Raw genomic sequence first — 12,572 nt, 5'->3', positions numbered from 1 at the left:
TGCCGGTGGAGGCGCCGCCACCGGTGAAGAGCGGCTGGGGCCAGTGGGCTGGTCTTCGGGTGGAGGACTCTAGATTGGACAACGTGCTCGCTGAGGACGAGCGTCAGCACGAGCATCGCTGCCGTCCTAGTATCCATGTCTGCCAAGTGATTGTGACCGCCTCTCGGTTTGGCGATCTCCTCGGTTTGATGTGTGTGCTTTTATAGGCGCAACCGAGGGAGACTAAAAAGTTTGCTGAGCCTTAATGATATCAGTGCACAAGAAACAAAAATCAAGGTATAATCTGAAACGCTCCGTACTGGATGGGCAATGATGTGACGGTCGACACGGTAGTTGGCTCCTACCTTATTGGGTTGCCAATTGTTGCAAGCCGAAGCTTTGTTCCTCCTACTTTGACGAAGGATGAACTATCGCAACTGATGGTTGCGCATACGAGTGAGGCATTTTGGCTCTCGGCCTCCATGAAGGCCTCTTTTTTTAATTTTTTTTAAACTTTTCAGTTTAAAAAAAAAATTGATATTTTTACAAGTAAACAAGGATGGTATGCGTATGTGTGTAAAATTTCAGGATGAAATATATTGAAATGTGTACAAGATCCTGAATTTGTCTTTTTTGTACAAATCACATTTCAATATATTTCATGCTTAATTCAGTAAAAAAATATCAATGAGGTATCTAAAAAAATATTAATGGTCTGGGAGAATAAATAGTAAGCCTAATTCAGTGTGTCTAAAAAAAATATTGCATGCTTAGGCTTGCAACAACTGGCAGCCCAATGAGGTATGAAGTTGCTCCCCCAGATGCAGGAAGCTACACACGGTCGCGTCTATTCCACCTTGATGCAATGCCATGCGCTATCGCCGCCACTCCAACACCTCCATACTTCGTGTGCTTGTTTGCAGTGAGCGTCACAAGGTACACCCCTACTTCCTTCGCCTTTGATGGAAGGGTGGTGCCGCCATGGCCGACTGCCGGAGGCGATAAGAGATAGAGCGTTTTGTCCTAGGTTTTGAGCCGCCTCCGGAGTCACTCGCACAAGCAAAAGTAGATGTTGCATTGGTATGGAAGTAGTAGACAGTAAACTAATTAAGAAGAAAAGATGGTGAGAGGACAGGTTGGCAGAAAATACTGGGCCACGCAGCCCACACTGCCCAAACAACATGTGCCTTTTCATGCCCAACTTTTGTATTTGCTCTTCCTCCTTTTCTCTTTCCCTTTCTTTTCATGGAGACTCAAAAATAGTAAAATGCATTGTAGAACCTTATTCTTTTTTTTTTTGAAAGTGTCAAATTAGGCAAAATTCTCCGAAACTACAAATCTAGGTCCTCAAAATATTGTCAAGTCGTTTACTGCATGTCCTATGCAACCCTGCTCAGCTGCGATTTCCACGCGTGACAACTGGCAAGTTAACCACCCAAATAGTTATTTTTCCTAATGCCGTATACCCGGTTGCTTTCTTCAAATTTTGCGGGTGGCCGGTTGGGTTACAGACCTCTCGAAGAAAATGAAAAAAAAGTGTCATAAAACGGGACCTCTAGGAGAAATGAAGAAATGTGACGTAAAACTAGTATAACTGCTTGAGATGCGCACTCATTCAAAACACGCATGCTAGCAAGTAAGAAGACTCATTCTCAAAAGAAAAACCATATTATACATCATTTGTACAACATCTTGCTTGGCCAAAATCAACTCTCCCGTTGTCAGAGTAAAAACTAAATCATATATTTTTACAAACTATGTACATCATATACAAAACTTTGCGGTGTCATATGGCAAGCACTAGGCCTGGCATGGAGCGGCCCCTGGGTCTGGCCGACTGACTCTCCCAGATGGCCCATGCCACGTCCTCCTTAGCTGGCCGGCCCAGCTTTGGAACCGTGACAGACGTGTTGAAGTACTCACGAAAGCTGGTGATGACGCCAGCACGGAGGCACCATGCATGCACCCAATAGTCATGCTCTCCCGCCCAGCCTTCCGCCACCACCCACTGCTCGTCGCTTTCGGCGGCGCGACCAACCTCTTCAACTCTTGCTGGCACGAACCGGAACGCCAACGCCCCCTACGCTTCGCCAGTCAGTAGGCGCCGCATGTGCTGGCACCTACGCGGCCCGTGAGACCGCCAGCCCAGGTCCGCCGCCGGCAGAGCGGCCACGGTGGCCACATCGCCGCGCGCAAGCGAGGCGTAGAGGGACTCCACCACCATGCTGTTGGACTTGGACCGCCCATGGTTAAATTGGATGGTCGAGTGAGTGCAAAAGTGCAAACTGCAAATTGAGTAGGCTAGTACTCTAGTACAGTACAGATTACAGACACAGTGTCATGTGAATACTTGAGATAAGAACTTGAGAAAGCTGAGTTAAAGACGAAGGTAGGTGTATGTATATATAGTCTGGTAGGGTGCAACCTGACAAGCCGGCCGTGTAGTGTATACCTATTCTGGCTTTCATGCACGCACATGGACAAATCTTGGTTCGGTGATGCCCATGAGATGCTATTTGATTTTTAATTTGCCTAACTGCAAGTCCTTCTCTGGACGGAGGCTTGTGGGACGAGTACAGAAAAGTGTAGCTATTAGAAAGCCATATTTGATCTTTACAATTGAGCCATTTGAAGTAAATTATTCAGAATTGATTTCAAAATTGCATCAGCACGCAAGATATAAAAAATGATGTGTATGTGTTATAAAAAGCTACTTTCTATGTTTATTAATTATATGGTCCAGAGAAAATGTTTATTTGTTTGGAGTGAGGACACACACTTCGGCGCTAGCTAGGTGGAAGAAACAGAGCAATACCCCCTGTCTGTCTTTGTCTTTTTGAATAAAAATAATGTCCCTATCACTCTACCTACTGCATATGCCATGCATGCATGATGCATATATACCCTTCGTTAGTGTCAATAAACTGCATAGTAACACAGATAATTAGGTTTACTGTCTGTTTCAGTGAGGAATTGCCAAAGAGGGGATGTGTAATTTATCAAGGACGAAGCAGCGATGATTGATATTTACTAGCAAAATAGCCCATGCGTTGCAACGGGCAAAAAATAATCATAATCTCCGATGGTCATGATCACATTTTGCTACATCACCGAGATACACTTTCACTCTCAATTTCCTGAAATCGTGAACACTTTTTGAAATTAATGGAAAGAAAACTAAACTTGTGAACATATCTAAAATCGTGAACATTTTTACAGTTTTTTGAACATTTTTTAATTCATGAAAATTTTATACCATTTGCAATTTTTTTTAAATTGTGAAAATAATTTAAAAAGAGTTTTCTTGAATAGGAGAATATTTCTAGAATCGACGAACATATTTTAGAAATTAGTGAAACAATCTATAAAATTCATGAATATTTATTTGATTTAACGAACATTTTTTGAAACACATGATCCTTTTTTGAATTTGTGAACATTTTAATCATCACTAAACTCTTTTGTAAGTCACAGCAGTTTTAAATTTTTAGGATATTTTTCAGTTCGTGAACATTTTTTTAATTGGCAAAGAAAATTCATTTTAATCAACATTTTTTATAAAGAACTTAAAAAAATCATGAACATTTATGGATTTCTGGAACATTTATTTTAAAAATTCCGAACAGTTTTTAAAAATCATGAATATTTCTAAATCCACAAACATTTATGACTTATTAAATATTTTATTTAAAAATTCTCATTTTTTTATTTTCAGAAGTTTTTTGAAGTCCCAAATTATTTAAAGTAGAATAAAACAAAGACGGAAAAGGAAAAAGAAACTTAAATAAAAATAGGCCTCCCGAGCATGGGCTGGTCCAAATAGGCGCACTCTGTCTTCTCCCAGCGCGCAGAGCGCAGTATAGAAGGTTCCTACAGCATGAGCCGGCCCAGACGGGGATTCCTCTGTGTGAAATGTTTTTTTTATCACTTATAGGTGGCATCGGTGGGTAATATTTTGCAACTTTGGGGACAATTTTGATGAAGTACCGTCAAAAGTAACAACCCCTTTATTATTAGAGAAGATAAGGTAAATTAGTCGTGTGATGATGTGAGGCCGGGGTTATCATTGTTGTATTCATATGGAATAGTAGAGAGTAAATTATGCAGAGATATGTTTAGGGGGGAAAATGTACAAGGGCACAAGGCTCGCATGTGAGGCCACATTGCGCACCCCGCCCACAACCAGTAGCCACCAGGTCTTCTGCGATGCGCTTCAAATCTGGGAAAACCAGCCAGATCTAGAACCACTTCATACCAATCATTAGTCTCCACGCACCACCTCGCCCCCAGGTGCAGGAAGCTACACACGGCCGCGTCTATTCCACTGCGATGTAATTCCATGCACTATTGCCACCACTCCAACACCTACATACTCCGCGTCCTTGTTTGCGGAGAGCGTCGCCAAGGTGCACCCCTACTCCCTTCGCCTTTGATGGAAGGGTGATAAGAGATAGAGGCTTTTTGGTCAGGTTTTGAGTCACTGCTTGCACGGGCAAAAATAGACGTTGAATTCGTATAGAGTACTCCATCCATTCCATAATGTAGTGCATCCATGTTTTTTGAGGTTTAAGTTTGGCCATAAATTTAACCAACATGGGCGACTATGGCGCTGCAGTCGTCCACGTTGGTTAAATGTATGACCAAACTTAAATCTCGAAAAGCGCAGACGCACTACATTATGGAATGAAGGGAGTAGTAGATACTGCAGTAAATTGAGCATAAAGATGGTGAGACGATAGGTTGGCAGGTAGCCGAGGGAAGTGGATCCTCTGACATACAAGAGGGAAGTCGGGGTGCTACAGTACCATCCTTGAGTAAAACAGAGCAGGCAAGTTAGAGACCTAGCACTGCTCAGGAATTACTGTAGATTGCAAATCACTGTACACAAAGTACTGTTGTAAATTGTTGTATTAGAGCACTGTTTATAGAACGTCAGAGAAAGAAGTCAGGTTACTGTAGCTCCCCTGACTTCCCTTAGCAAGTCAGAGGATCCACTTCCGTAGCGGAGTAGTCAGCTGATGAAAGCGGGTGAGACTTATTGAGTGATTTACAAAATATTGGGCCACACAAAATACTGGGTCACGGAGCCCAAACATCATGCGCCTTTTTAGGTCCAACTTTTAGGTCCAAACTACTCATGCGGACTACAGGGAGCTTATGATTATTGGGTGCAACCGCTGGGAGACGGTAGCACGGGCTATCTTCAGCCGATTTGGATGGCAAGCTAATAATAGGCTAGATGTGTAGGCATCGTAGTCTATTCTTTATCGCCGGATGTGGCGCTTTCTTGCCGGATGTGGCGCTTTACAGATTTATCTCTTCCTTTTTGCTCAGATTTTGAGCTTACTTGGATTGTGAGACTGTTACGCTTTTTTATAATATGGCTGCATGCATCAACTGATGCAGAGGCCGGAGGTTATCCTCCTTTTCAAATTTTTTTTGCTCTTCCTCCTTTTATCTTTCCCTTTCTTTTCATGAAGACTCAAAAATAGTAAAATCGATCATAGACTTTTTTGAAGTGTCAAGTTAGGCCAAATTTTCCCAAACTACAAATCTAGGTCCTATTATTTTTAAGCCGTTTACTGCATGTCCTATGCAGTCTTTCTCAGTTTTGAATTTTGATTTGCACATGTTGCTTTCTTCAAATTGTGTGGGTGGCCAGTTGGGTTACAGACCTCTTGATTCAGGACAGGCGCTCTTTCTTTTTGCAGAATTAAGACACAGAGAAGAAACCCCTAGATGGGCCGGCCCATCGCGGGAGCGCTGCAGGCGCCCGTTTGCAAAAACACTACTAACTGGCGCCTGCAGCGCCAAATAGGGTTTGCCGTCACTGTACGCCTCGCTTGCCCGCGGCGACGCAGCCGCAGTCACATCCCTACTGGCGGCGGGCCTGGACTGGTGGTTTCACGGCCCGTGCCGGTGCCAGCACATACGCCGCCTACTGACCGGCGAGGCTAAGGGGGCCATGGCGTTCCAGTTCGCACCGGCACGGGTTGCAGAGGTTAGCAGCGCCGCCGAAGGTGACGAGCAGTGGGTGGTGGCGGAAGGGTGGGCCAGCCAGCACGACTATTGGGTGCATGCATGGTGTCTCCGCGCTGGCGTCATCACCAGCTTTCGCGAGTACTTCAACATGTCTGTCACCGTCCGAAAGCAAGGCCGGCCAGCTAAGGAGGACGTGGTGTGGGCCATCTGGGAGAGCCAATCGCCTAGGCCCAGTTACCGCTCCATGCCAGGCCTAGTGCTTGCCATATGACTCCGCGAAGTCTGTATATGATGTACATATTTTGTAAAAAAAAAATGATATTGTTTATTACTCTCACCATGTGGAAGTTGATTTTGGCCAAGCAAGATGTTGTACAAATGATGAAAAATATGGTTTTTCCTTTTGAGAATTAGTCTTCTTACTTGCTAGCAATATTTTTATTCCTCCAAGAGAAAATACATGCTAGCAAGTAAGAAGACTAATTCTCAAAAGGAAAAACCATATTTTTCATCATTTGTACAACATCTTGCTTGGCCAAAATCAACTTCCACATGGTGAGAGTAATAAACAATATCATATTTTTTTTACAAAATATGTACATCATATACAGACTTCGCGGAGTCATATGGCAAGCACTAGGCCTGGCATGGAGCGGTACCTGGGCCTAGGCAATTGGCTCTCCCAAATGGCCCACACCACGTCCTCCTTAGCTGGTCGGCCTTGCTTTCGGACGGTGACAGACATGTTGAAGTACTCGCGAAAGCTGGTGATGACGCCAGCGCGGAGACACCATGCATGCACCCAATAGTCGTGCTGGCTGGCCCACCCTTCCGCCACCACCCACTCGTCACCTTCGGCGGCGCTGCTAACCTCTGCAACCCGTGCCGGTGCGAACTGGAACGCCATGGCCCCCTTAGCCTCGCCGGTCAGTAGGCGGCGTATGTGCTGGCACCGGCACGGGCCGTGAAACCACCAGTCCAGGCCCGCCGCCAGTAGGGATGTGACCGCGGCTGTGTCGCCGCGGGCAAGCGAGGCGTACAGTGACGGCAAACCAGCGCCCGTTAGTAGTGTTTTTGCAAACGGGCGCCTGCAGCGCTCCCGCGATGGGCCGGCCCATCTAGGGGTTTCTTCTCTGTGTCTTAATTCTGCAAAAAGAAAGAGCGCCTGTCCTCAATCGAACCCGCGACCCCGAGACCAATTTTTGGTAGAACAACCACTGCGCCACCGCAGCAGATCTCTTTAAAGGGAACTTTCTCTTTCTTTTATTATATCTTCTCCCGCTTCTCGTTTCCCTTTTTCCCTTTTCGTTTTCCTTTTTTCCTTTTCTGTTTTCTGTTTTTTTCATCCTGGTTCGTCCAATTTGTTTGCAAATACCTGAACTTTTCTTTTAAATTGATGATTTCTTTTGAAATTTGATGAACTTTTTCCCAAATCGATGAACTATTTTTAAAATTCGGTGAACTTTTTTAAAAATTTATGAACTTTTTTCAAATCTGATGAACTTTTTTCCAGTTTTGATGAACTTTTTTCAAAATCGTTGACTTTTCCCAAATTGGGTGAACTTTTTTCAAATTTGATGAACTTTTATCAAAGTTGATGAACTTTTTCTCAAAATCGATGAAATTTTTTCTCAAATCGAATGAACTTTTTCCAAAATCGATGAACTTTTTTCAAATCGACTGAACTTTTTCCAAAATCGATGAACTTTTTTCAAATCGAGTGAACTTTTTTCAAAATCAATGAACTATTTTTGAATATTGATGAACTTTTTCTATTTTTATGAGTTTTTTTATTTGAATTCGTTATCTTTTGTTTTAACCCGTGAACTTTTTTTTGTGAATGATTTTTTTTCAATTCCTGATTTTTCAGAAAAGATACACATATTGTTTGAACACTCAATGGTCAACTGGTCAGACCGGTCAATTGGTGAACTTTTTTCCTCAAATTAGTGAACTTGTTCTAATTCAAATAGCGTAGCTAGAGTAGTTCTTAAAAAGTGCGCGTTTATGGGCCAGCCCACTAAGATTCTCCTGTGAGCGCCGGTTAGGTTCGCGGGCGCTTAAGGCGCCGACTAGGACCTCCCTACAGTGACTCCACCAACGCGCGGTTGGACTTGGATGGCACGTGCAGGCCCATACCCATGGTTAAATTGGATATTCGACACGGAGTGACAGTATACAAAAAAAAAAAGAACAGCCTGGTGCTGTCTCTGTAAATACTCGAGAGAAGAACTTAAATAGCTGTGTGTTGAAGAAGGTAGGTGTATGTATATATAGGCTTAGGGACTTAAGTGGTATTTTTGGGTGGTATTTTCGCGCTACAGTATTGCGGTACGTGTTTATGGGCCAGCCCACTAAGATTCTCCTGTGAGCGCCGGTTAGGTTCGCGGGCGCTTAAGGCGCCGACTAGGACCTCCCTACAGTGACTCCACCAACGCGTGGTTGGACTTGGATGGCACGTGCAGGCCCATACCCATGGTTAAATTGGATATTCGACACGGAGTGACAGTATACAAAAAAAAAGAACAGCCTGGTGCTGTCTCTGTAAATACTCGAGAGAAGAACTTAAATAGCTGTGTGTGTTGAAGAAGGTAGGTGTATGTATATATAGGCTTAGGGACTTAGGTGCAACCTGACAGGCCGGCTGTGTAGTAGTGGAGATACATTTACATGATGCCCGCCAACGGCGGCAGGCTGGATCTGGACGCCGTGTTCGGGGCCGATGGGTTCATCTCCTCCCCCCGCTACGAGAAGCTCATGGCCGAGACTCCGTACTCCGTCCTCGACGTCGACCACCTCATCTACCCACCCCCCCAACCTCGCCGGCTGCATCTCCTTCCGTTGCCTCAACGTCAAGAACGACTCCCGTCTGGAGGGCCTCATCAAGTTGTCCGATCTGGTGCGCCCCTCCCCACCTCCCCTGCCTTCCCCGCTCCCTCTGTCAGGCGTGCTTGTGGCACACTTGTATTGCTGAAGCGCTTCATTATGTCTCAGGTGCGGCCATTTTCACACTTGACAAACTTCATTCAGAAAAAAAAACATCCAAAAAAGAGCAGGCAAAACTTTATATTCATATTCCATAAGAATTTGTTCACTTACAACCATGTTCAACATATTTTTGAAATATCATCAAAAAGGAAGTCTACATACGGGAACAACATACACTAAGTGAAAAGATTGGACACCTAAAATTTATATGCCTTGCAAAGCCATGAACTCATTTGTACACTACATTTCTCGCGGTTCCTCGAGATAAAGTGGAATTGACAAAGCTTATACATACTGACATCATTGTATTTCACATCCCAGTAAGATAGGAGTTCCCAACAATCATTAATACATAATCACTGACGGATGGTATGTCTTGGAAATTTAACTTCAGATATATCTTTAAGCCACACATATATCTTCAACCGAAGCAAAGAAACCACATACATATACAGATGTATCTTAGTAAGAACCCATTCATCTTCAACTACATCATCAACTGTATCCTGAGGCAAATCATCAACTCTGGTCAGAACAAAAGGTCCCCATGTAGCCTATCTAAATTGATATAAGATGAAAATATTGCTTCCATAGAAACACAAGTTGCAATTTTGTAGGATGGAGAAACAATACAAAATAAAATAAAAACTAAACTACTATCTTCAGATTTGCGCCTATCCTCTTTGCTGTATAAAAGAAGAAGAGAAGAAGAGTGGGCATACCTCCAGACGGGTTGGAGAGGATGAAAGACGAGGAAAGAGGAGTTGCTAGGTGGTAGCCTTTGCCGCTGCTCACCTCGCTGCTAGTGTCATGGATCTGGAGCTCGGTGGAAAGGGGGCTCCCGTGGACAAGAGAAAGTGCTCGTAGAAGGGCTGGGGACAAGGTGGAGGCGCAGCGAACAATTTCCGGCATCGCTGCTTCCCATCTGACTTGCCCGATCCCGGCCATCGAGGCACGACGCCTTTGACCCAACGCCTCTCGACCGCTCTGGAGAGACCGCCGACTCCCAGAGCCACCCCCTCACCTGCTCAGGCTCCTTCACTCGATGGCCGTGGATGAGGATGATGGGACGGGGTAGATTTGGTGGAGAAAGAAGGCGGCGGCGGAGCACCAGGGAGGGGACGAGAGAGGAAGGAAAGGATGCGTGTGAGAGGAGCCGAACAGGAAGAGCTGGGCTGCCTTCGAGGGGAAGGAAGGAAATGAGGTTCCTTTCTCTCCATCTCTTGTTTTACCGAGGGAGGTGTTATCTGGGAAGGTTTCTCACCAAAAAATAAAACATCGTTTCAGCCACAACGAGCCAATCGGGAACGGCAGCGCGAGCGATTAAACAGTGCGTCGATGCCGCCAGGGCTCGTCCTTTGCGCCACCGTTAATGGGTTGTATAGTCGTTCTCGCTTTTATGCACACAAATGGACAATCTGTGGTTCGGTGAAATCTATGAGTTGCTATTTGATTTTTAATTTGCCTAACTGCAAGTCGTTCTTTGGACGGAGGACTGTGGGACGAGTACAAAAGTGTAGCTATTAGAACGGCATGTTTGATTTTTACAACTGAGCCATTCGCAGTTAATTATTCGGAATTAGATTTCAAAATTGTGCTAGTACGCAATATATAGTGAAAGGATTGTTTGTCTTGTAAAAGCTAATCATATTATCTAATTATGCAGTATGTTTATTTGTTTGGAGTGAGGACCCATGCACGCACACGCTTCGGGGATAGCTAGGTGGAAGAGATAGAGCAATATCCCTGTCTGTCCTTTCCTTTTTGAATAGAAAAAGTAATGTCCCTAACACTCCACTCACTGCATGTGAGATTAGGGGTAAGAAGAGTCAGGGTACAATGGCATATACCCTTTGTTAGTGTCAGTAATCTGCATAGTAACATAGATAATTTAAATTTACTGTATGCTTCAGTGAGGAATAGACAAAGTGGGATATGTAATTTAACATGGACGAAGCCATGATTATGACGTTAATAAAGTCAATTAGTCGTGGGATGATTTGAGGCCATGCATGGTTACCATTATTGTATCCGTATGGAGTAAACTAAGCAGAGAGAAATTCAGAGAAAAAAAAAGATGTGGACAAGGCTCGCAGGTAGTCCAGTAGGCAGCTGACTGACATAGGGATGCAAGGCTGGTTAGAAAACAAAAATCTACCTGCTGCCGCACTTCGTCATCCTAACCAGTAAATCAAGATATCATCCATGGCGATGCCGTCTTCAACTGCGAAATGGTCACAAAATTTGTCAGAAGTAGCAATTCTTCGTGCGTACTCCCTTTGTCCCATAATATAAGAACGTTTTTGACACTAGTGTAGTGTCAAAAACATTTTTATATTATAGGACGGAGGGAGTATGTTTCTAGCGATATACTCCTCTCGCCTGAACATGTTATTGAAGGATGCATCAAACCTGGAGCTGCTCTTAGCTACAAACATCACACACTACCAGAAAAACTTGCGATGCCGACAACCAAACCTATGCCAACGACCCCTGTCGACATAGATGGGCATATCCCGACGGCCCAGCTAAAGCCGTCGGCGTAGAAAGGCCGTTGGCGTATGTCGATCTATACCGACGACACCCGTCGGCATAGATCAGCCGTCAGAGTCGCAAGAAATATGCCTACGGCGGCCGTCGGCATATCACGTGGGCCCGTCTACCCGGGCTGCGACGGCCGTTTGACGGCGTCAGGCTACGCCGACGGGCTAACGGTGGCCGTCGGCATAGCTATGCTGACGTCATCGATCCGCGACGCCCGCCATGCACTACTAGGGAAAACCTTATACACAGAATCTTAGCAACAACGCGGTTTAAAAACAGGCGCTACTGCTAACTAGCAGTAGCGAGCTTAAGGAAACCGCGCTACTAATAACTATGTAGCAGTAGCGCTCTAGGTGAAACAAGCGCTACTACTATAATTGCCACGGATTTGCCTCCAGGCTAGATATAGTACTAGCGCCCTTCCTTGGACGCGCTGCTGCTAAAGTACTTAGTAGCAACGTTTTTCTGCAAAACTCGCTGCTGCTAAGTGTTGCACCTAATTAAGTTTAGTCCCATACTGCTAAGCGAACAAGGTGTTTACCACCTTAAATATGTTACTTCTCAAACTACCTCGAGCACTTGGTCTTTATAGAACTATAGGTGTAGGATTTGTGGCTGCAATATGAATCTTCACCAGTGCCTATACAGGTACTGTGAGGATTCATGTTGACTATTTAGATTCTACACAAAAAGATCAATGATGACCAATGTATATTTTTGATGCGTGCTTAGACTTAGCAGTAGCGTTTTTTCTGTAAAACGCGCTATAGCTACTTTAGCTATAGCGCGTTTTCTAAAGTGCGCTACTGCTAGTTCGACTTAGCCACCCGCCCGCTCAAAATTTCGCTAAGTCCTCCTTCCCCCCTGTTCCCCTACTCCTCTGTCACCGCCGCCCGAGCCCGAGCCTGCCCTCACCGGTGCCGCCCGAGGCCGCCCACAACCTCACCGCCGCCGCTCTCGACCTCACCGTCGCCGCCGCCTTTCCCACCCCCTCCGCTATCGATCTCACCGCCGCTCTCGACCTCACCGTCGCCGCCGCCTCCCCCAACCTCGCTGCTGCCTCCCGACCCCGAGCCCGC

General features: G+C 45.1%; 1 long non-coding RNA gene across 1 annotated transcript; it reads right to left on the bottom strand.

Annotated features, from left to right (window-relative positions):
• Positions 1-9,011: 9,011 nt before the first annotated feature.
• Positions 9,012-10,169, bottom strand: LOC123048624 (uncharacterized). Its single transcript, XR_006423337.1, has 2 exons — positions 9,672-10,169; positions 9,012-9,455 (listed from the first exon to the last, which is right to left on the bottom strand). It is a non-coding gene; the product is annotated as an uncharacterized lncRNA (long non-coding RNA).
• Positions 10,170-12,572: the final 2,403 nt, after the last annotated feature.

The sequence above is a fragment of the Triticum aestivum genome, chromosome 2D (assembly GCF_018294505.1).
Source record: "Triticum aestivum cultivar Chinese Spring chromosome 2D, IWGSC CS RefSeq v2.1, whole genome shotgun sequence".
Taxonomy (NCBI): Eukaryota; Viridiplantae; Streptophyta; class Magnoliopsida; order Poales; family Poaceae; genus Triticum; species Triticum aestivum.
This window is presented reverse-complemented; position numbering and strand designations above follow the sequence as displayed.